A 25394-nucleotide genomic window follows, 5' to 3' on the forward strand; every position below is an offset into this window, starting at 1 on the left:
TTTGAAAAGACTTACTGATGGTACACACCTTTTCTTCGTTTTCCTACTCATGAAGACTATAAAATGGGATTTTCTAGTTAAAAAATTTAAACCACAGTTAACACAATCCCCAACTGGAGCTAGAGTAAATTCAATAGTGCCATTAAACAGTCACTTCTGCTATAATTTCATTTTAAGACAATCATTTAAATTACAATTTTAAGGATCTTTACAAGTTTGAATGACTCAGATTTTATGATTCAGGAAGTATGATCAAGGAGGAAAATAGAAATTCATTGGATTAGACAAAGGGGAATGAAGAAAATGAAGTGGGGGGATAACTCCACACACTTACAATTAGAGACACAGTATAGTTATTGTGTGTTTATGTGTGCGTGTGAACATTGTGAGCGCAAATCCATGAATAGTACACGTGTTTTTTAAAATATGTCCTTCCATTTTCTTATGACTCTTAATGTTTTTTCACTTACGTTTATTTCTGTTTAAAATTTTACTGCATTAATTTGATTGTGTTTTGCTAAAATACTGAAATTTCTCTGATAGCTCTTTCATCATGATGCTTGGCTTTGCCAATGAAAGCTGGTATAAAATAACAATACCTATAATCATGAAGAAATAGAAGTCAGTTTAAATTCAGTGGTTGTCTAGACATTGATGACATTTTTACCTAGACAGAGAAAAAGAAATGAAGTGAAGAATTTTGCACAGAAAAATCTCCTTCCTCCCAAGAAGCTTCATGGTAACAGATTTTAAACTTTTAGACACTTCATTGTTCTTGGTTTTCTTTGCCTTCCTCACTTGTCACTCCAGTATTTTGCTGGAAGAGTTTAATTTCTTTCCAGAAAGTATGGCTTCACTTCTTGAAAGTACCTAAGTTTACAAAATTTTCTTTTGTTTAGACCTAACATTCTTATCCATATTTGGTATTTTTATTATCCAAGCTATAATTGGAAGAATGAAAAAAAATATTTAGGGAGTTGATTTTGATCTCTTCAATTTGATTAACCTTTCCACTTGACAATTTATTTAGAGCAAAAAACAAAAACAAAAACAAAAATGACCACCACCACAACAATAACAAAACAAGTTGCCAAAATCACCATGTGTATGCACACACACACATAGATCTGCAGGGGACATTAAAAGCTTTTTAAATGTCCCATCCATCTTCTTTAGAGTGACAGAAAGTTTATCTGGAGAAATGCCCTCTTCAGTATAGACAACACTAAATGGAGGTGAGATAGTATTCTTCTAACACCAATCCTTTCCTTTCTCCTGTGTTCTCTTGTGACCATAACCAAATACAAACTATGCTTTCCCTATCCTCTGGTCATGTAGATAAAAATATACTTTCTGTGAGTCTATTGCCTCTGCACCCAGGAGCATAGGGCCTGGGGTAGGTGGTGGTAGTGAATGATGTATGGAGTACCGAGTCCCCAATTCTTCCTGCTTTGTTTGTGGATTTGTCTACTGGGAAAGGTGATAGCATTGCTTGGCTATGCCAAGCCAGTTTTTTCCCTCATGTCAGAGTCTAATGTTTTCTTTCTTTGGCTGAAAGGAAAATCAAATTCAGCAAGTGTCTGCATCAGCAAAGTATGCTAATGTTAAATCCTTTGGGTATATGCTGAGGAGTGGAATAACTGGGTCAATTTGTGGTTCCATTCCAAGTCTTCTGAAGAATCTCCATACTGCTTTACAGAGTGGTTGTACCGATTTGCAGTTTCACCAGCAATGTGAGTGTGGTATATATACATAATGGAATATTATTTAGTCATAAAGAAGAATAAAATTATGACATTTTGTCGCTGCCTGTGGCAACAATTGCGCGGGTATATATCAGAGGGGCCTGGAAATAAACTATTTTTCCTATATTCACTAATTTATAGAGGAAGAGAGACTTTGAGAGAAAGATAGGCTTTGCTTAGAGGAAGAGAAACTTTGCTTATCAGGAAGAGAAACTTTGCTTAGAGGAAGAGAATTGCTTAGAGGAAGAGAAACTTTGCTTATCAGGAAGAGAAACTTTGCTTAGAGAAAAAGTTTTAGAGAAAGAGAGGCTTCTACGCTTATTAGAGATCTATTTCTTCTTAGTTATGTTGCTGCTTCTTAAAGGTGCGTCCTGCATCCTGTGAACTAAGGGTGCATCTCTCTGAGATGCTTCTTAGTGATGCGTCCCGCTACTGCAATTTGCCTATCTGTGATCTAGAGGTGTGTCCTCAATTTTCCGCTCTGCGATCTGCCTTCGCTGCTGCCCTTACTCGCTGCTTCTATCTGCTTGCCGTTTCTTCTTCCTTTCTGCTAGTGGCTTCTACTCTGCTTCTTTCTGCTAGCTGCTGCTCTTACTGTCACGCCCCCGCCCACTGCCCACTTATATTCCCTCCAGGAGGCGGAGGGCGGGGCCACGCCAGTTCCGATCAGGCGAGGAGCCAGCTGCCCCATCACGGCAAGGGTTAAAACGAGCAGGCCCAAGCAGGCGTGCTCAGGAACACCTGTGCACGCGTTGTGTGCGTGAACTTAACTGAATATGGCCAGTGATAAATCACCTGAGTGCGCTTATGTCAATTAACCTCCCCACCCCCTATGTGATCAGGCGCCGTTCTGCTGGCACAGCCCCCAACAGCATTTGCTGGTAAATGGATGGAACTGGAGACTATCTTGCTAACTGAAATAAGCCAACCCCCAAAACCCAAAGGCCAAATGTTCTGTCTGACATGTGGATACTAAAGCATAATAAGAGGAGGGAGGAAAATAGAAATTCATTGGATTAGATGAAGGGGAATGAAGGAAAGGGAATGGGGGGATAGGAAAGACAGTAGAATAAATTGGACAGAATCTTCCTTTGTTCACATATAAAGAGATGATCAGTGAAACTCCACATCATGTACAACCAAAGTAATAGGATCCTAATTAGAATAAGTTACACTTCATGTAGGTATCAAAATGCACTCTACTATTCTGTTTATCTAAAAAGAAGGAGAAGAAGAAAAAGAACAGCAACGACAACAAAAACAGTTCATTGGAGTTCCAGAAAACAAAATGCAGTGAGTGAAAGAACAAAAATAATGGTCAGCAAACCCTTAAAAAGATCTCTTGGGTAAAAGAGAAGGGAAGCGTGTTTGGTTTTGTCATTGAGCTGATCAGACATGTCAGGTTTTGAATACACCTTGAGGGTCATCTCTTCCACCATGTCCCTGTCTAGTGCCTCCTTTGCCTCTGATCACTCTAAATAGAAGGCTAGTTGTCTCAGTTTTCAAGTTCCTAGTGCAGTTCACCCGAGGAGCCATTGCCTCTGAAGGCAGAAGACTTGGAATCCTCCCCTCCTGCAGCAAGATCGCTGGACTGACCATGAAGAGCATTCACTTCCAGAGTCACCGCTGGCCAGGTCGGAGCACGGCACCTCATTCTCCCAAACCTCAGCTTATCTACCTTAGAGTGAGGTAAGAATCACCTACTGCTAACTTCTAAGACTTGTGTGATTGGAATAAGAGAATGAAGATAAAACTTACCAAGTTTTATCTTAACCAAAATTATAGGGAAAGGTTCAGAGTGGGCTCATTCAGGAAACAAACACAACAGAAAGGTGGGAATTCTTGATGATAACATAACTTTACAACCTGCAATCAATTCCTAATGAAATAATTGATTAAAAGGAACAAAACATATTGATTCCCAAATAAAATGTTACTTAACCTAACTATATTGATTTTTAATTGAGAGAATCCAAAAGGTGTCAATAGTGTTTCTCTGTCTCACTTCGTCCTTTGTGTTCAGTTCTCTGTACTCTATATTTTGTGATGAGAGAAGAAGCAAGAAGCCACAAGTCTACTTTGGGGAAAGTGATGCAGATTTGATGTCTCATGGAAAAATAGAGGTGGAGTGTAGTGAGAGATCAACTACTAATGATTTTGTCACTTTGTTATTTCTGAAAATAAATTAAGACCTATGATAATGTGAGAGTTATGTTAGGTGTACAATTAGGACTCAGATCCATTCATGACCAGTTCCTGTCTCTTTTAAGAGTCCCACGGGTGCTGCTAGCATGATGAACTATTACTCCCTTCTCCACTTTACCTCTTGGAAATCACTGAATCAATCTCCTTTACTCTAAACCAGGATGTCCTTTGCACGTGTGGTCAATAATGCAACCCAGGAAGCCACAGACAATTGATCAGAGCTGGTAAGTAGCATTTACCCTACACCAGAAAATTTCTACTAAAACTGCTAGGAACATGTCACTAGTGGGACAGACCAGCTGCTCTTATTTACAGTAGATTATAATTGATGCATCTAATTCAGGACCAATAGGAGGATCACTTTTAATGGGAAATCATGCAGTTAGTTGACTTAGCAGCTACAGAAGAATGTCTTTCTGGCCACCCACAGTATGTGGGAGCTCTGAAATTGACACTGGCATTCCGGTTGCAGCTAACTGCACTGTTAATGTGGGCTTCATTCCATCCTGGATTCCCCCAGAGTTATTATACAGCATGAGAATCTGACCCATTGGGCAGTAACTCAGGCGTGGAGCTGATAGAGTGCTTATGAAGAGTGGTGTTGAGGACAGAGGACATCATCAATCATTCCTATTGGACAGACTGCAAAAAGGAAGCCTTTTAAGGGAGAAGTTTGGTTGACCAGATTGGGGGTCATCACAGGAGCCTGCATGTAGGGCTGAGAAGCCCTGATACCTCTACCTCAAACATTTTCAAGGCTTCTCTTCCATTTGTGTGAGTTTGATGCCAAATTCCATTACACATTTTGGGACACAAAGTTCAGGGACAGATGGGGATTTCGAAGCTAGTACTTCACTTCTGCCCAAGCCTTGCCCTTCATCTGTCTGGGAAACACACAATTGCTTCAGAGGCAAGTCCCACTCAATACTTAGGATAAACATAGATCTAACCACCACACTTATCAAGATACAGAACATTTGTATCACCCTAGAAATCTCCTCAATTCCCATCCATAGGTTATTATTTTCATGTAAAAATTGTGTTAGGGTTAATGTCCATTGACTTCCGTAAGATTAGGATAGTACTTGATCTCATCTTTTGGAAGTCAAGACTTTTCTATGATCGGGATCATGACTCAGGCAAAAAAACATTTTGGAAATACCCAGAGAAGAAATTTGTGAAGTTGTCACAAATGAAGTCTGGTTAATCTAGAAAAGATAAGACTTTAACAGAATAAAGACTTTCATCCTTCAGTGTGACCATACATTTTCCATCTCTAATACCATCGGTTCTTAAACATGATGACTAAATTACTTTGTTGTCACTCAAAAACGACTCAACTTGTAAAAGACAGATGGGAAGTTCTGTTTATTGATGCTGTTTTCTCAAAACTCCCTTCACCACTATTGAAATGGGTAGATTCCACGACCCTGCTGTTTCTTTACACTCCTCAGGATTCTGTTAATCAGTATTAGTAAGCCCTGACGAAAAATCAGACAGGTCACAAGGACTGCACAAAAGGTGTAACATGAATAAATGCAAAGTCTGGTTCACATGCTACCATACAATGGGGATTTTATTCTTTTGTAATTTTTTAATAGAACATAATTTTTATTTGCTACAATTACTGATATTAATAATGATACCTGACAGTTGAATTATAGTTGGCTTCTCTTTCACATCCACTTGCTGTTTACACCTGTGGGATAAGCAGATGAGACAAGGGAGATGGTGTGGCGATCAGAATGTTCCATGCTGGTACATTCACTTGTTATTTATGTAGCTTTGGGCAGATGGTAACATTCTGTGTCTGTTTCCTCCTGTGTCAAATGAGAGTGAAGATGCTACTTTCTCAGCATTAAGTGAGCTCATGTGCACAGAGTGCTTAGCGCAATGGGTGGTGAGGTCAGACTCACCTCACTTTCTTGCTCAGCAGGCAAGTTCTATTTCTGTTGAACTGTGCACCTTATCTCAAATAACATTAAAACTTATTTGGAAAACAGAAGCTGTTTGAAATTTTTGTAGCATTCTGAAAAGATGACTCTAAACTCTACACCAGGAGCTTGCCTTAATGATTAACAAAGTCCCTTGCCAAACCTTCAGATTGTTTTCTTCCTTTCTCAGAGTGTGTTTGGATTTTCGACTGGGGACTTGTTCCCAGCCATCATTCTCTGAGTTGATACTAAACGAACTTGAATGGACAGCTCGGTCTCCCTGGGAGGTAGCTCTTACTAACACTTTCTTTAACTTCCTAAAGAATACACCATTATAAGCCAGTTTTTCTCCATATAGTGCCTCAAATTTCTACCTTGCTATATAGTGGAAAGTATAATTTTAGGCACAAGAATTGCAGATCTTGTTTGGCAAAAGCTTTCTTTTTCACTGCACTGACCTCTGAAATATCAGGGCTCCTTTCTCTAGAGGCATCTTGTTACCTCAAGGTTATGTCTTCTTTATTGCTGATGGTAATCATTACAAAGTATGGAGTTTGCATCTTTTTGGATGTTTCTCTTCTTGGATTTTGTCCCACCAGTCCAGTGTCATCATCTGGGTTCAATATTTGGGGAAAAGGGAGAGTGGTCTTTTGCAATTATCCTGTTGGATTCTGGGCACTAATGGAGTCAGCTTCAGCTGGAACCTCAAGATTTCCTCCCTCACGGCTGCCAAGCATCTTTGGATAAGATTTCCCTGAGTAAGTTGCATTTTCCTAACTCTTTACACATCTTGCTTTTCTTTATCTTTTCATTTGATTGGAGTCTTTTTTAAAGTTTAAATAATAAACTCCCTTCCCCCATTGTTCCTGCTCACAGGACTCATCCTCTCATCTGCTTCCTGATGCTGTACCGTGGTAAACGTAGCTCTGAGTCACCGCCACTCTCTGTGGGCATCAGGCAGAGAGATAGAGGTAACAAGGACCTCTTCTTTGTTACCTAATTGACCTTTTTCCCACTCCTTTCTCTTCCAGTTTAGTTAGTCCTGTCAGAAAAGCCCAGAATCTGTGATAGATACATTGCTGTAACTTTTATGAAATAATCAGATAGCCAAATGAAAGGGATTGGGTCAATGTGTGGAGTGATCTTTTTTTTTTTTTTTCTTTAAAGAGCTGTAAGAGCTGGTGAATGCAAGATTTTTATTAGAACTTGCCCAAGCAAACTCTAGGGGACATTAAAGTTAGGCAGGATTTTTATTGTATAACAGCCATCTTTTATCTATCTGATTTCATATATAAAATAGTAACCTGTGGCGTCATGTTCTTTTATGTGATTTTTTTTCTCCTTCAGAAAAATAAAAATTTGGTTTCAATATCTGGATTCACTTGAGGTTCAGTCATTGCAAAACCAAGAGAATCAATAGCTAATTCCATAGAAGAATTTAGTATCTCTGTTAACTTCTGAGAACAGCCTCTCAAGTTGTAATATACTAATGTACTTTAATAGCTTTCAAATGGTGTAGTTGGTCTGGAAACAAAAGATTGCCAGTGCTATTATTAAAGTCACAGGCAATTGGTAGATTTCTCTGTTGGAGAACAAATGGTAAAACATGAGTCAATAATAAAACAATATCAGTGACATGCAAAGGACCCCAACCCATGTCTCAGCATGTTTCTGGAAATCTTTAGTCTTTAAATAGCTGTTGAGTTCATACTGCTCTGACTTCTCCATTTGCTGATGTTCACAGAGAGGAAGGCCCTGTGCCTTAAGTGCATATTATGATTTGACTGTCAACACTTATTTTTCTTTCATTTATCCATCTCCCCTTATACCATGCAATGCTCATATCTATTAATTTGTAAAATGAGGAAATCCCCTTGCATATATTTTGATGTTCAAACTGGGATCCTTTTGAAAGTTAAAAGGGACATTATTAATACTTGTTTCCTAGCAATAGGTGTCAGCTGGGACTATGTTGGCAAAACATGACAACAGTCACTTGTGTTAGTCATCACAGTTTTTCATCACTGAAACCAGAACACCTAACAGAAACAACTTAGAAGAGGAAAAGTTTATTTTGGACTTGTGATTTCAAATGTTTAGTCCTCAATTGGTCAATTCCTTTGCTCTGGCTTGAGATAAGGCAGAACATTATGGCAGAGGGTATAAGAGAGCAAAACTTCTCGGTTTATGCTAGCTGGGAAGCAGACAGGAAGGAAGAGGCCAGGGACAGATATAGACCAAGGCAATGGTCCCAGTGAACCCTGCTTCCTCCAGTCATGCCTTCCCTGCCTCTAATTATCACCACCAGTCCTTTCAAATTATTAATCCATCAAATAGAGTAATCCACTGATGAGGTTACAACTCTCATAGATCAATCTTTTCACTCCTGAATATTGCTACATTGCCTAACACAAGAGCTTTTGGGACAATTTTAGATCCAAACTATAATATCATTTTTTTTTAATTCGCTTGTGATTCACTATCATTTATAATTCTAGCGCAAAACTTGTATCAGGTACCCAAACGCAATTTTGTGTTATTGCTAGTGTACCGATGTGCAAATCCATGATTCATGATAGGTTTTGCCTCTGTTATGTGTTTCCTCTATCGACTTCTCAAGGTTTTCAGCCAGTGGACTAAAGTGGAAAGAAGTGTTTATGATCTTTAAAATGCCCTAAAGCATTAGGGCATTCACGACTTATCTGACCTATATAGACTGAAGATTTGATGAGAAACTCTCTTCAATAGAGACTCGTGGGAAGACTCTGAGATGGAGCATTACATACAAAACTTTATTACAGGGTATTCTTGAGTCCACCACCTGTGGAAGAGTGAAAAGAGCAGGATCAGGTCAAGAAGCAGCTAATTGTGAGGCAAATGGGACTATGGACTCAGCTAATCCCATCAGGTGCTCTGGAAGTGCTCTAGAACTTGGATGGCCCTTCAGAGTTGAACTGAACTGAAGAAGCAGCCTGGGCCTTTGTAGGCCTGTACTAACTGGTCATTGGATGTGGACACCTACAAAAGAATCCTTCTGTCAGTGATGGTGATAGGGCAGCATTGCTTATTTTAGATCCACAGTCCGATCCTCCTAAGTGTCCTGTCTTGATGGAGATGAATTCTGGGCCAAGATGGAGCTACCAGATGAAGTGTGGAGTGAAGGATAATGCTGACTACTGCTGAGTGAGTCTGACAAGGCAGGGCTGATATTTTATTTCTGGTTATTTTCTTTCAAGGGAATTTGAGACATAACCTGATCTATGTAATCCTGTGTCTGTTGCTGAATTTTTCGATTTGACTTCTGAAATCCATGCTTCCCGGAACCTCAGGCCTTGTGTGCTTTTCTCTCCCAGTGTTATCAGCTCAAGAAATCTCACAGGAAACCTACCACCCATGACATGTATTGATGGCAAGTCAGTGCCCTTGATAATTGTCATAGCTGGTTTTATTTGTGTGTGTGTGTGTGTGAGTGTGTGTGTGTGTGTGTGTGTGTGTGTGTGTGTGTGTGATTATGTTATTACTTTTTAAATTCTATCCATGAGAGTAATTCAGGCTTACTGATAATTTTGAAACTATATCCAACTGTTTAATGTAAAAACATGAATGTCAGCCATTGTCTCTTTTTAGTTGTACTTTCCATTACTAACATAAAGTTTTGGTTATTTGGCATTCTATAAGATTCTGATGAGGAATTACTTGGCATGTGTCCTTTGTGAAAGATATATCTTCCTTCTCCCCAGGGAAGGAGTCATTCTGACCCTGGGCTCTGAGTGAAAGATACCTTAAAAGGTGCAGGTCTCAGATTTTAACCGGTGACATTTCCTTGAGTGAATTAGATAAGGGATGTGTGATTTAGAGAAAAATGGAGGCCATTATTCTGATATTTCTCTTACATTCTGCCAAACATCTGGATATTCGGAGAACTGAGGAAATGAATTCTACCTTAATAACTCCCAGGAATTTGTCTTCAGCAGAATTTTTATGCAAGAGTTGAAATGAATCTAAATGACTTGACATGTAACCACTGGGATGATTGGGAAAGATGCTACAAGGTGAAGAACAATATCCTTGAGAAAGTAAATTGTCAAAGCCTGAATTGCTTTCATGGATAGAATTTAAAAAGTAATAACATAATCACACACACACATACACACACACACACACACACACACACACACAAATAAAACCAGCTATGACAATTATCAATGTCCTTGGGAAAGTAAATTTTCAAAAAGTATAGATGATTGACATCAAATAGACAAAGTTCCTGGAATTTATCTGCATTTTCAATATTTCCCTCAGTAGTTTGGCTTTAGGCAACTCTCAGTGCATCCCTGCCTAGAGATGGAGGGAATATCAAGTTGGGAAGGGAAATATCTTACGTTTTCTGTTGTTGTTTTTTTGTTTTGTTTTTCTCTGAGGAATTTGATACAGTGTCAGGCAAGTAAGAGACAATATATTTTCTTTGGTTTGATGATGAACATGCATGTGTGTCCCAGGTTTTATTCCGACCCACCATAGCTATTGACTCTAATTTTCAAATGGAACATAAATGGAGAAGACGAAGAACCTCTGGGTGTTCAGGCATACAAATGTGTTATCTATGATCAAAATCGAAAAACTGCTACAGATGGTAAACCCCTGTTAACACATACAAAATGTCCAAATATTGACTTGACAATTTAGAGTGATTTTTATACTTTATGTCAATTCACAATTTTAATAGTTTTTATCTTACAGTGTCTAAGCTCTCTAGTTTTCCATTGTACATCAAGAATTAGCACATGAGGAAGCTAACATATTCCTTCTGGTCTGTTCATTTCTGATTTCATACTTCTTGATTGTACAGGTCACTATGGAGGTGGGTCCTCTGACCTCCTGCATTAAGAGATAAAGGACACTCAGAGGATACATTAATAACTAAGAAACAAGTTAATTAAAACACACATTACACTGTAAGGAATATCCATTAGCTTGGTTGAGACAATTTTGTATGTGGATGCAGTATAAATGTGACCTATTCTTTGGAATATCTAAACTCTTGTGATGGTTTTGCCAAGGTGACCATTGACCTTTGTGCTATGACCTTGCTTCATACTATGACCTTGATTTCCAGGTCCATTCCAGATTTTATCCTCTGGAGTCACTTAGACTTAAATCTAATAAAGTATCCTTAAGTGTGGATAAAGACCATACAATGAAACAAGAGTTTACTATTTTAGTAAGACATCAAAGAATATACATTTATTTTCAGAGATCCATCTTAACTGTTTTGTTTCACAAAGTGAAGACATATGACACAGAAGCTGCTGGGTGCTTGGAAGCAAAAAAATGTTAGTGTCACTTAGGGACCAAAGTTGACTGTGAAGTTCACGTTAGTTCTGTGGGAAACTTACACTGTAAATTCAAAAGCAGTATAGGATGTATTATAGTTTGGCATGAAGGGAATTTCTGATGATCATAATGGTATTTTAAAAATAGAGGTTAAAATGGGAATTTATTTCTTTGTGTAGAAGAATCTCAACTCACACTAAGTTCATAGAACAGAGAGCAGATGTCTGTGTTTATCTCAAAATCAAGTCATTACTTAGAGAATTAGGTTGAGCCAGCAAGTGGGCATATGTCACACAGGAAAGGTATTTAACAAAGAGAACAGGGGTTATGGACCAAGGATAGGTGACATTAGAAACAGGTTCAGATAGATTCAGAGATGCAACAGAAGATCATGATTAGGTGCAAAGAGATGCACAGGATAAACTGAGTGATGGGAATTTAAAAAAAAAGTGCCATGGTGAAAACCCTCAGGGGATTTTCCAAATTCATAAAAACATGAAATTCCTTCAGCCAGAAGCTTGGATGCTGGGATGAACACATGCACATAGGTACATGTGCACATTTCATCAATGAGTACTGACGTGTATTTTAAAATATCTGATGATATTTGAGGTTTGAGAAGTGTGGAAATTGGTAAAGGACTCTATACTAATGTGCTCTGTAATGTCAGAAAATGCAAAAAGATTTGTTAGCATGAGGCATATTTCACTTTCTACTTCAGAATGTCTTCTGTGCTTTTCCATCATTCTTACACCCTACGGCCACCAACTCTATTCCCTATAAATATTAGGTTTACATTTACTCTAAAATCAGGAACAAGATGAGGATATCCACTCTCACCACTTCTGTTCAACCTAGTTCTCTGAACTCTCCCCAGGCAATCAGATAAGAGAAGGAAATGAAAGGGATACAAATTGGAAAAGAAGTCAAACTATCTCCGTTTGCTGATGACATAATCCTATATCTAGAAGACCCAAAAAATTTCACCAGCAGATTTCTAGAGCTCATAAATGAGTTTAGCAAAGTAGTAGGATACAAAATCAATACTCATAAATCAATAGCTTTTCTCTACTCCAACAGTGATTCAGTTGAAAGAAAGCAGAACAATCACTCCCTCACAATAGCCTCAAAGAAAATAAAATACCTGGAAATTAGTCTAACCAAGGAGCTGAAAGATCTCTACTATGAAAACTGTAAAAGACTGAAGAAAGAAATTGAAGAGGACCCCAGAAGAATGGAAAGACCTCTCATGTTCTTGAACAGGCCAAATTAATATAGTCAAAATGGCCATACTACCAAACGAGATATATAGCTTTAATGCAACCCCCATCAAAATACCAATGAAATTCTTTAGAGAAATAGAAAAAGAAAGTTCTAAAATAATTTGGAAGAATAAAAGATGAGAATAGCCAAAGCATTTCTGAACAAGAGAAGTGATGCAGGAGGCACCATAATACTCATCTCAAATTATCCAGCAGAGTTATAGTAGCAAAAGCAGCATGTTATTGACATCAAAGTAGACATGGAGATCAATTGAATAGAATAGAAGACACAGAAACAAACCCAAATGTACATAGCAATCTGATACTTAAAAAGGTGCAGAAAATATATGATGGGGAAAAGACAGTCTTTTAAATTAACGGTGCTGGAAAAATTGGATGTCTATATGTAGAAGAATGAATTTAGATTCCTATCTTTCACCCTGCACAAAAGTCAAATCAAAGTGGATCAATGACTTAAAAATTAGACCAGAAACCTTGTGAGAGCTAGACGAAAACTCAGGATCAACACTCCATCATACAGGTGTAGGAACTGACTTCCTTGACAAGACATGTAAAGCTCAAGAAATAAAACCAAGAATCAATAAGTGGAATGTCATCAAATTAAAAAACTTCTGCACCCCCAAGAAAATTATTAAGAGAGAGTGAAGAAAGCACCAGTGAAATGTGAGAAAATCTTTACCAGCTACTCCTCTGATAGGGGACTAATATTCAGAATATATTAAAAAAAAAACTCAAGAAACTGGATGCCAAAAACCAAAATCCAAAATCAGATAGCCCACTTAATAAATGGGCAAAAAGAACTAAACACAAACTTCCCAAAAGGAGAAACACAAATGGCCAAGAAATATATGAAAGCATGTTCAGCATCTCTACAATTAGGGAAATGCAAATCAAACTACACTAAGATCTATTCTCACTCCAGGCAGAAAGGCTATTTTCAAGACTGTAAATAATAATAAATGGTGACAAGGATGTGGGGGAAAAGATACACTCTTGCATTGTTGGTGGGTCTGAAAATTTAGTATAACTACTCTGAAGAGCAGTGTGGAGATTCCTCAAAAACTAGGAATGAACCACCAAGTGACCAAGCTATCCCACTCCTCAGTGTTTATCCAGAAGATCTAAAATCAGCATACCATAACAATACAGCCACTTCAATGGGGATGGCAGCACAATTCACAATGACTAAATTAAGGAATCAAGCCAGATAGATGCCCATCAGTGGAGAAATGGATTAAGGAAATGCAGTGCATATACACAATGGAGTTTTGCTCAGCCATAAAGAAGAACAAAATAATGACATTTGCCAGTACATGGATGGAAATGGAGAAAATCATGCTAAGTGAAGTAAGCCATACTCAGAAAAATGAAATTGTTTTCTCTCATATATCGAAGTTAGAGCAAAACAAGGAAGAGAAGGCAGTTGGGAAGGGATCAGATATCATAAAGGTATAGGGAAGGTCAGTGGAGTCGATGTAGGAGAATGAGAGGGAGGAAGGAGAAAGGGGAAGGGGAAGACAAATGCAGTGAATTGAACAACATCATGTCATATTCATATACAAAGATAGCAAAGGAACCGGGCGCAGTGGCACACACCTGTAATCCCAGTGGTTCAGGAGGCTGAGACAGGAGGATCTCGAATTCAAAAACCAGTCTTAGCAACTTAGCAATGCACTTAGCAATTCAGTGAGACACTGTCTCTAATTTTAGAAGTATATATATATATGCACACACACACACACACACACACACACACACACATACACATAAACAAAGGACTGGGGCTGAGGATATGGCTCAGTGATTAAGCACCTCTGTGTTCAATCCCCAATACCAAACAACAACAACAACAAAAATACAAAGGAAATTTCACTTTTTTGTATATGTAGATGAAAGGAAATTTAATAGCGTGGAGGAGGAAGAACAGGGGGAGAGAAGAGAGGAGGAAAAAGAAGGGATGGGGCTTGAAATCAAATTTCTTGTATGTACGATTTTGTCAAAATGAACACAATTACTACCTACAATTATGATAATCTAATAATAAAAGATCTAGGTTACAATGTTTTTCTTCTCTGGTATATTCATGGTGTGCCACCACTATGATACCCAGCCTTGACTTCTTTCTCATAAAATTATAAAATAACATGAAGAATAATGCCTTAAAGAGACAGTGATTCAAACTCACACAGTCTCCTGTGTATAGTGATTCTTTTCTTTGCTTAGAGTGGTTGTGACACTTAGGTTCAGATATCAAGAACTATCACACATATGAATTATGTTTGCCAAAGTTTCTCATTTTGCATTGAATCTCCCTCCTCCAGCAATAGAATTGTGGAATTCACTCAGCACATGGTCTTCAACTAGAGACTACATATCCTTAGTCTTCATTATAGGGCCATGGGAGTGAATATGCTCAAGCCAACTGGGATGTGAGCAGAGGTAACATGTGCAACTACCTGGTTAGGTCCTCAAAGACAAAACGCAGACTTCTTTCAGTACTCGTTCTGCTTGCTGGAACATGGGCAAAGGGGGTGTCTGCTTGGACCATGTAAACAATGACCTGAGGCATCATGGAGAGGAGCGATGTGCTAGTTCTGGGATATTGTCTTTTGGACTTTGCACAGAGAGGAAAACAAACTTCTAAACCAGCCACTGCACTTGGGATATCTTTGATACACCAGATAACTATTTGAAGGTTCTGAGTATTTATCTCATCAGGGTGATAGGCAATTCCATCAGTGAACAATGGAGCATCTGTCTCTCACCAGGGAGTTGGAAAAGTTTGATAGTTTTATTTAGTGTACCAGGGGTTTTTTCTCAACTGTAGATCTGCACTGGGATCTGCTAAGAATTCTATCCTACTCTTCTATCCCAGGTGGTCTCCTCAGGCTTGGCCAAACTTTTGTTTCCATGAAAGCCATTTCCAGAGAGTCTCCAGATGGATCATTCCTCTGAAGATCCTTCCTTTGCCTGGGGCTCTACCACTGCTTGTCGGACTGTTCCCCACTGCACATGGCCTCCTAACTTCCGACTTCTTTCCTCTCTACTGGAGTCTCCTTCTCCTTTTTCTGCTCTTTAAATACTCTCCTTTCTTTCAACTACTAAACTACTGTTATAATGATTTCAAAGAGATTTTAGAAGAATATGTATTCTTATTTTCTTTGAGTAGCTTCTACTTTCACCATTGCAAAGGTCATCAAAATGAGGAAACAATACAAGCCCATCTGCCTTTTTAGAATGATGGCAAAAGGTAAAAAATAAAATGAAAAAGAAATGGGAGGAAAAAAACTTAGTACAATGGATTATGGAAACATTTCAGATGGAGAGTTAACTGGTCCCTAATGAACCATCAAGATATATATGATACTAATAACTTATATGCAGGCTTTAAATTGGGGTCTTGTTAAGTGGGTCTGATTGACTGCTGGAACTTTGGCTATGGAAAATATAGCATTCTTTGGAAAGACTGAACTGGGCGGAGGAGGTCACTACTTTGTTGATTTTACCTTCCATAGAGTATTGGTTGCAACAGTAGCAATGACTAGGGAGGGTGCTTAGGGGTGCTTGGATGACTCTATGTCCCATGAATATTCCTAGGCAGGTACCAGTGACCTTGAATTCCTACCACTGCATTCTTGTGATATGATCTCTTCATTAAAGGAAGGTAATATTAATAATTCATTATAACCAGTTGTTCAAATCTTGATACATACTATTGATCATTCATTTTCCTAATGAATGAAGGAAAGAAGAAATTGTAGAGCTGGGGTCCAACTCCAAAGGGAAGAGTGGGTATAATAAGGTGCCCCTGAGGTTTAGAAAACCCAAGTCAGCATAACAATAAGAGAAGGACAGAGACATAGGAAGGTAAAATGGGGATCAGTATGTCACTGAGATATTGGTGAAGCCAAGAACTGTGAACATCAGTAAGGACCTGGAGTAAAAGTACTGAAGAGTCATATTTTCTTTCTGTATTGAAAGTTTGCTTCCTGGCTTATATCTTTCATTATTTGCTTTACCATTGTTCAGTATTCTAACTTCAAGTATACTTTTTATATACATACCACATTGCATTGTTCAAGAAATGAATCTGAGGAAATTTACAGAAATAGAGCAATTACAACAAAATATGAATGTTTACAAATGAATCATCTTATCAGGGGAAGTAAATGGAAGAATGCAGGCAGAGGCTATCCTGGAGGTTAGTATAAGTAATGCATGCTATGAAGTGTAGATGTAAGCCACAGAATGAATAGCAAGCTTTGGAAAAGTCCTGCTGTAAGGGAAAACAATAAAAAGAGTACAACTACAGTTTTTTAACAGTTTTTAACAATTTTCTGATATGAACTATGGAGATCTCCCCCTCTCTAGAAGTACTTTTGCAAATGCTCTGGTCAATTGATATCATGTGTTCCAGTGCTGTGTCCACCTGGGTGTAGCAGCATCCTCAGTCAGGGAGCTGAAGGGCGTGGAGACATGCAGAGCACTCACTTTGAATTCTGGTATGTTGGATGAGTGCTGCTAATGCAGCCATACTGAACCAGCAAAGCCTTTGCCCCTACCCACCCCTCTGATATGCTGATATCTGGCAGGAAAACCTATGCCTGTTTCTGTCTTTGACCATATGTGTCAAGTTTTTAGAGCCTATGTGGAGATTTTTAGAGTTCAGTGGGCCAGTCCTCCTCTCTACTTCCTCCCATTATTGTTCTTCCCCTGCCGTTCATTTCATGATTCTAGAAGTCCCATTCTTTAACCTATGTAAAAAGATATATCAATATGGGTGGATGTCGGGGTGGGCTCTGAGGGTCCCAGAGCCGCACCGTGGCCTGATCTCTAAGATGGCGCCTGGCAGCTTGCCAGACATAGCTGCACTCATATACAAGTTTTAGGAAGTAACTCTGGTTGGCTGTTGTACATGAGGCAATCCTGGTATCTGCCTGGAGACTGTTCCTTGATAGGCTGACTTTCCTGGTAGTCTACTCTCTGATAGGCTGATGTTCTCAATATAAGTCTGAGACTTGTGGAATAAAGCCCTTTTGGTTCCTGTGATCAAGAAGAGCGTATGCGTTTGATTGTCCCCGCAGGCGGTGGGTGATCATAGGTAGAAAATGAAGTAAGGAATACACAACATTCTTGATTCCTTAGAAAGCAGCCCAAGTGACTGCAGATTCCTGCAGGTGTCACTCACAGCAGCAGCAGTGTCTTGACAGAAAGCAAGAGAGACTCAGTATGGTTGGGGTGAAGGGCTGTTGAGTTACATGTGCCCAAGATCTGTTGCCTCAGTCGTACTTGAGAAGGAAAGGGGTAAGAGATTGTGATTAATACGTAAGAAATATTGGGCATATCCAGCAGGGGTGCAGCATCATTTATATTCCGCATTTGAGCCTAATTAACAGAAATCTCTCAAATTCTAGAGTAGATTGATAATCCTGGGTTTTGTTACACATTATCTTTTCATAAGTATGTTTATAAGCATTATATTCGTATATAGGAAGAAGATTCATCAAATTTTTTTTAGTTCTTATGTGTTGCTCAAAATCTGGCTATTTGAATTTTACATCAGATAAAAAATAAATATAAATGATAAAAAGTAAAAAAAAGCAAATGGGTTATAAGTAAAGTTAGAAATTTATAATAGCAGTTTGAAAATGAAAATTTAGTAAAATTTTATTCTACGCAGCACAACTCTTAAGTGTTGTGAATTTTCTTCAGTAAGAACATATTTTCCCTTAAAAGTCATTGACATTAAAAAATAGGTATTGTATTGCTTCCAAAAAATTTCTTTAAGAAGGATTAAGAGTAATAATTAAAAATAAGAAAATAGAATGAGAGAGTGATTGGGAAAAGGATAGAGATGGAAGCAGAAGAGATGGAATAACAGAGGAAGAACGGTCTATGGGAAAGAACCAACAAATGCTTTGGCAATGATCGATCAAAAGCAATGTGAGATGTCAGTGTCTGCAGTTGTTTGCATCTGTGATGAAACAGGAAAACCATGTGGTCTGGAGCAGTCTTAACTGGGAAAATGAGAGGAAAGAGTAGCACTCTGAGGGGCTTGTTCATCAGGGGTTTCTTGTCCTGAGCTGTTAGATTTCATTTCAGATCTTGGGCAAGAGTTGAAGACTTCCTTTGCTTTACCCCTTAACCTCGTGCATGATCTTTGAGGATTTTAATAATAACTACCATTTGTTTAGAAACTTGCTTGGCACTGGGTATTCCGCAAGTCCTGGAACTTGAGTTTCATTACTTATTCCTCTCAGAGACTTTAAGAGGTAGGTTTTTATTATCTCCATTATTGCAGACTAGATTAATGGAACTTGGGGAAATCCAATTGCTCAAGGTCAGAGCTGGTAATGGCCAAGTTGGGGGTCAGCCCAGTTCTGGCCTCAGTGCCAATGCTATCAACCATTTCATTCTCCACCAGTAAACAGAACCAAAGAACAAGAGCAGCAATCCCGATCTAGACAGTTCATGCTTCCATGGTGAGGGGACTCTGGGTCTGACTCATGCCATCCCGATGACATGATTTTCAAATTGAAACTTCATAGACTTAATGTTGTTTGTGGCCACAATAGTTTGAAGATAACCTCAGTGTTCGTGGTCTGACAATGGCTATATTCTGATTTGTGTATTTATTTGTATGAAAATAATTATAGTGCTTTATAAAATCTTAATACCTTTTAGCCCATAAACATTTATTATTATATAATACAGTTATTTAAATGGTATAATTATATAAAATTATGTCATTAAAAACATGGACCATGTATGGGTACATATTCTCTTTTTATCTATCAATCTATCTATCTGTTTATCTACCTATCTATCTTTATATGTAATGGTTAGATATGAGGTGTCCCCTGAGAACTCATGAGTGATACAATGTAGCAATGTTTATAGGTGAAATTATTAGATTTTGAGAGTCATAGACTAATCAGTGGATTAGTCCATTTGGTGGGTTAATAATTTGCAAGGACTACTGAACTGGGTGGTAACTGTAGGCAGGTGGGACATAGCTGGAGGAAGCAGGACACTGGGGGCATGTCCTTGGGTATTATATCTTGTCCACTGTCTGCTCCCTCTCTATGTGCTTCCTGGTTGCCATGACTCAAGCAACTTTCCTCCACTAAATCCTTCTGCTATGGTGTTCTGCTTTCACCTGAGGCCCAGAGCAATGGGCTCAGCTGCCCATATACTGAACCTCTATAACTGTGAGCCCAGAATACACTTTTCCTCCTCTAAGTTGTTCTTGTCATGTATTTTGGTCACAGTAAAACAAAACCTACTAACATAGTCTGTATATCTATCTATCTGTTATCTATTACCTATCTATCTATCTATCTATCTATCTATCATCTATTTATCTCTATTTTTCTATCATCTATCTTTTTATCCCATTGTCCTAGTCCCTTCAGGATGCCATAAAAAATTACCTTAGATGTGGTGATTTATAAAGAAGAGAAATTTATTTCTTACCCTTCTGGAGTCTGGCAAGTCCAAGATCAAGGTTCCAGCATTTGGCTTCTGGTGAGGTCTGTGTCTCTGCTTCCAAAATGTTAACTAATTGCCATTTCTTTTCATAGTAGAAAGTAGAAAGGTAAAAGGGGCTACATAGTTCCTTCCTCCCAGCCCTTTTATAAGGCCACTAATCCTCCTGATTTAAGAACTTCCTTAAAGTTCTGCCTATCAATTTTATCATGGTAGGATTAAGTTCTTACATGAATTGTGGAGGGGTATAAACATTCAAATTATAGCACTTCCTATCATCAATCTATCTGTCTAGTTTATATGGCTCATGAGTGCCCAGGTTTATATATGAATGGGTAGTAGGAATTTATTTTTTTCAGGGTACTGATGCCCTCAATCAGGCAGAAGACAATAATGAATGTGGTATATACATTTTTATTCTAAATCTGCTGACAACAGAGATGGTTTGGAATGATAATGACCCTCATATGGATATGGTTAAAGATGTGTGCTTTCCCACATTACTCTTGGCCCTATTCTCTCCTGCAGATACTGTGGTTATCAGGCTGTTGAGAAGATAAATGACCACCTTCAGGCAGTCTCTTGTGCTCTTATTGATGAAATTCAACAATCAAATTCTGGCACAACAAATGATCGTAGCATGTGAGTAGGTGACAATCTAATGGAGTTTTAGTAATACCATAGCCATTTCTATTGAAATGTAATTTGAATTGTTTGTGCTTATGTTTCTGGAAAACTCAAGAAAACTGTGATATTCAATAGAACTGCCTTATAAATTAAGACAAAGAATGAACTAGTTTTTTTTTTTTTTTCATGAGGTATTCAAAATGATGTCAGTTCTATATTTAAAAGATCTGAAATGCAATTTAAATCTCCATGGTACTTCACACTATATAAAACACCCATAGTGGGCGTTGCTTTTATAATATGCAGCAAAGTTCCTCAACTTATGTTTTGCCCCCTCTTATTCATATAGCACCTGTGCCCAAAGTCCTTCGGCTTCTGACTTCAGATTTCCCCAAACACTTTTTCAAACTCAACCTATATATTTTTTTCTTTTTTTATTCCTTTCCCCTGAACCAACCCCACTCCTGGTAGTTTTTTTTATAACTAACATCATGTAATAGCTAGGATAGTAGCTTTCAAGACAGATACAGGCTCTTTCATTTTAATAATAATGGAAGTGTTGGATTAGGCAAAGCACAAACACCTGAAATATAAATATGTATTTTATTCCTTATTACAAATTCTTGAATAATTCCAAACCTCATACTATTTTATTTCTGGATAAATGTAAATTACTGAGGTAAATCAAAGAAGGAAAATCTGTTCCATGAAAGATGTAGGAATCAATATGTAGATTTTGATTGCATTTTGGTGGCTACACCAGAATAGACAGAGCAAGAAAGAGTAGTGACATTTAAAGCAGATAAATCCCACAATAGGAAATTACAGTAGTCCCTGGAAGGGGTAATGATGGTCTGAAGTGCTGATAAGGATTGAAAAAGAAATACCAATTTGGAAATATACAGGATGAGGTAGCAATAGTACTTCATGATTGGCTATGGCACATGAGGAAAAGGAAGTCACTACTGATGTGAGAGAAAGGAATCTGCAGGTAACTAACTGACTTGCAGTGCTGCCTTTGATGGAATAAAATTCAGGAGTAAAGGCATAATCCTTCTGTTTCCATACTTGTCCCTCTGCTATCTTAGTCTAATCTTTGAAGATGATGTAAAATGGCAACAGTCACCATGGTGCCGGAATCACTTTAGGAAAAGGGTCGAAGCTGTGTAGACCATACCTGTTCCTAGTCTCACTTATCATTTGTTGGTCTTGAACTGACCTGGCTTTTAAAAAAAGCATTTTGAAAGATAGAAGCTGCTGATCCTCAATCAATAAGATTATTGAGTTAGAAAGCAAAAATATGGGACAGACTATGATGTCATAAATTTCTGATTATTTTCGTTGCTTCTGGATATCACTGTCTTCTTCACTCTTGGGATAGAAAGGTGCTTGCTAGATCCCATACTGCCACTCTTCTAGGTGTAATGGTTTGGAGAAAGGAGGAGACAGAATTTCCTCCATATCCTGACCTTTCCCAAGTTATAAGCCTTAACAAGAACTCCCTCACACAAATTTCTTGAGGTGTCTGTGAGCTTGTTATCTATTGTAAAAAATATAACTAAATTTTTGAGTTTTAACTCTGGTTGCAATACTTAATAGGTATATTGCCCAAGTCAAATTGCTTTACTTCTCTGAGACTTTTTTCTCAATTTATAATGGTTGTTATGAGAATTAAATAAATTAAAAAATAATGTATTCCATTCTCTGGCAACCCCAAATGATCAGAAAATGTTATTTGAAACTGATATGTACCAGCGACCACTCTGCCTAGCTTAGAGACCTTGTTCCATTTACTTTCCAAATTCTTGCCTCCCAATCTTTCAGTTAGTAATATGGTAAGCTTGGTGCTGGTGTGGGGACTGTGTATGGTGTATGTGGAGGGAGAATAGAAGGGAATATCTGAATTCCAATTTTCTTGAATAATGGATATTTCAGCAATGGCCCCTTTAACCTTCCTTCCAAATTTTGTTATAAACTCTTGAGACTACCTGAGTCATCATTCTGTGGGGATATGTCCAATATTTCATAATGGAGTATGAGTCCTACTAGTGATGGGAGATTTGCGGGAGAAGATGTCCTCCTTAGGTAACTGTGACGGCCATGGATGTGTGTGTCAGACTCTGCATGAAGTGTTTTCGAGATATTTTCTTAGTTAATTCACATAACAATATGCCATGGGTGTTTTAACCTCAGGGAGATCAAGTCCACCCTTTAGGTGACTGAGTCAGCTAATGGAGAACTGGAATTAGAATCCAGGTCTGTCTACCTCTCAAGTCCATTCTTGCTCTTTGCATTATGTAGTCTGCATTCTGTTAGAAATAGCCCTTAGACAGTTTTTTACCTCCACCCATTGTTTAGATTGGACTTATGATCCAAAACAGTGACAGTTGTATATTTAATTGGCTCTTAACAAATGTCTAGGGATTCTTCTCCTCAATAAATCAAAAAACTAAGTGAAAATAGTTTCTTTCCAATCCTTTTTGGAACTATTCCTGCCCCCTTTCAATTCTTTGTTTCTTCTTCTAGGATGTTGTTTATTTTTCTTTTTAATTGCATGTTTATTATCAGGCACTAACCCAATCCTCCTGTCTTCACACCTTCTATAACGGGAAAAGAATTTTGAGACTTTTGCAATTTTCCCTTCCAAATCTGACCACCACTCCCAGTCCATTCAACCTACCTGACAACAGCTGCAACCATCATCCTTGAAGCAGAGTGTTTCTCTATAAAACAAACAAGCAACAACAACATCCACATGTGTTTGTTCCCTCTTGGGTTTTAAGCACATCCAACACAGATGCTTTTCATGTGCTGTGAAGAAGTTTCCCTTTTTAGGAAACTTCTATCAATCCATTAATATCTCATTTCTGCAAAGAAATCTGCTTATTCTGTTAAAAAAAAAAAAAAAGTCCTGCAAATGAGAGAGCCATGGGCAAAGTCACTATCTGACAAAGCCAAGTGAAATTTCAGAGGCCAAGGTAAATGCAGACAGCCATCACAGACAAGAATCCTCTTATGGGGCAGCAAAGTTGCATAAAATGTAGGCAATCTCACCTAAATAGAAAACCCAAGGTGTCCAAAGGTTTCATTCCTAGTAGGTCTATTCTGTTCTAGATCAGGTTGTTTAATAGCTGTTTATTAACTGAAAGGCTTTGTTGATATCACTAGGGTGACTGATTATTCAGGGTAGAATTTGTGTCTCCAAAGTAATGTGGGTGTTCCCTGAATCTCTGAGCACTTAAAACCTAGTGAACCCTTCCAAGATCCCTTCTCTGGGATCTCATGTCACACTGGACTTACCTCCAACTTTGTACCCTCTGTACTTTGTTATCATCTTTGTAGGGATGTGTGTTCTTCAGTGCACTGGGATCTGGTGGGCTTAATTGTGTATGCTGAGTATAAATAAACCCTCGTTTCTTTATGTGGAATTTACATGTGTCTTTTATTTTGAATTCGTGATGAGAAAAAATTTGGACATTTGTACATTAAACATGAACATTCATCTGAAGTTGGTGTTCCATAGGATAATAATCTTTTTTCTACAAACCCTTTGTATTTATTAACCTGTTAATCAATGCCTTCTCATCAAGCCATAGCTTAACTTTCTAAAAACACTCCCATTCATTTCCACTACATATGAATGAATGAAACTTTATTCAAGTTATCTTGCTTTCAACAGTAATAACACACACATACACACAAGCTTATATATATAAAAGTGTATTTTTGAACATATAATTATATATAATTTGGTTTAGTAACTTTTGCCTCACTATGACCAAAGGATCTGACAAGAATAATTTAAAGGAGTAAAAGTTTATTTTGGCTAATGGTTTCAGAGGTTCAATTCATAGACAGCTGGCTCCATTATTTTGGGTCCAAGTCAGGCAAAACATGGTGGACTTTCAACTTCACAGAAAGTCTCAAAACATGGGCAAAGTGCAGGCAACTTATTTGCCAAAATATAACATGAATGACCTATAATACACTTTTCAACAGAATTATCCTCCTTTGAAACTTCATGAGACCATTTTTTATTGTCCAGAGTCCTATCAGCATTCTGGTCTTCTGAGCTTCCGCCACAATCACCCATTAAGGTCCACTTACAACATTCTGAATCCTTTCCAGGTTGCTTCTCTGAACTTCTCAAAATTTCTTCCCCTGCAAAACCATGAGGTTCAGAAACAGTGCACTTCTTGGTACCAATCTGTTTTTGTCAACTTGTGTGTTGTGACCAAAAACCTGACAAGAATTTCTTTAAAGGAGTAAAAGTTTATTTGAGCTCACAGTTCTAGGAATTCAGTCCATGTTGTCTGACTTCATAACTCTGAGGCAAAATGAGGCAGAACATCATGGTAGAAGGGCATGGCAGAAGGTCAGAGAGATCATGGAAGAGAAAATGGCTCAGGGCATGGTAACAGGAAGCAGAGAGAGGGAGGGAGGAGATGGAGAGGGGAGAGAGAGGGAGAGAGACAGAGAGAGAGACAGAGAGAGAGAGACAGAGAGAGAGAAAGTGCTCTGCCTCAATAAGGACAAAATGTAAATCCCAAAATCCCAAAATCCCACACCCAATGACCTACTTCCTCCAGTCACACCATAACTGACTACAGTTACCATCCACTTAATGCATATCAATGGATTAACACACTGATTATTTTACACCTCTCATAATTCAATCATCACTTTTGAAAATTCTTACATTTTCTTACACATGAGCTTTGGGAGGCACATCTCATATCTAAACCATAACTTAATTATAGACATATAATCACATATAT

This window comes from Sciurus carolinensis, chromosome 1, assembly GCF_902686445.1.
Source record: "Sciurus carolinensis chromosome 1, mSciCar1.2, whole genome shotgun sequence".
Taxonomy (NCBI): domain Eukaryota; kingdom Metazoa; phylum Chordata; class Mammalia; order Rodentia; family Sciuridae; genus Sciurus; species Sciurus carolinensis.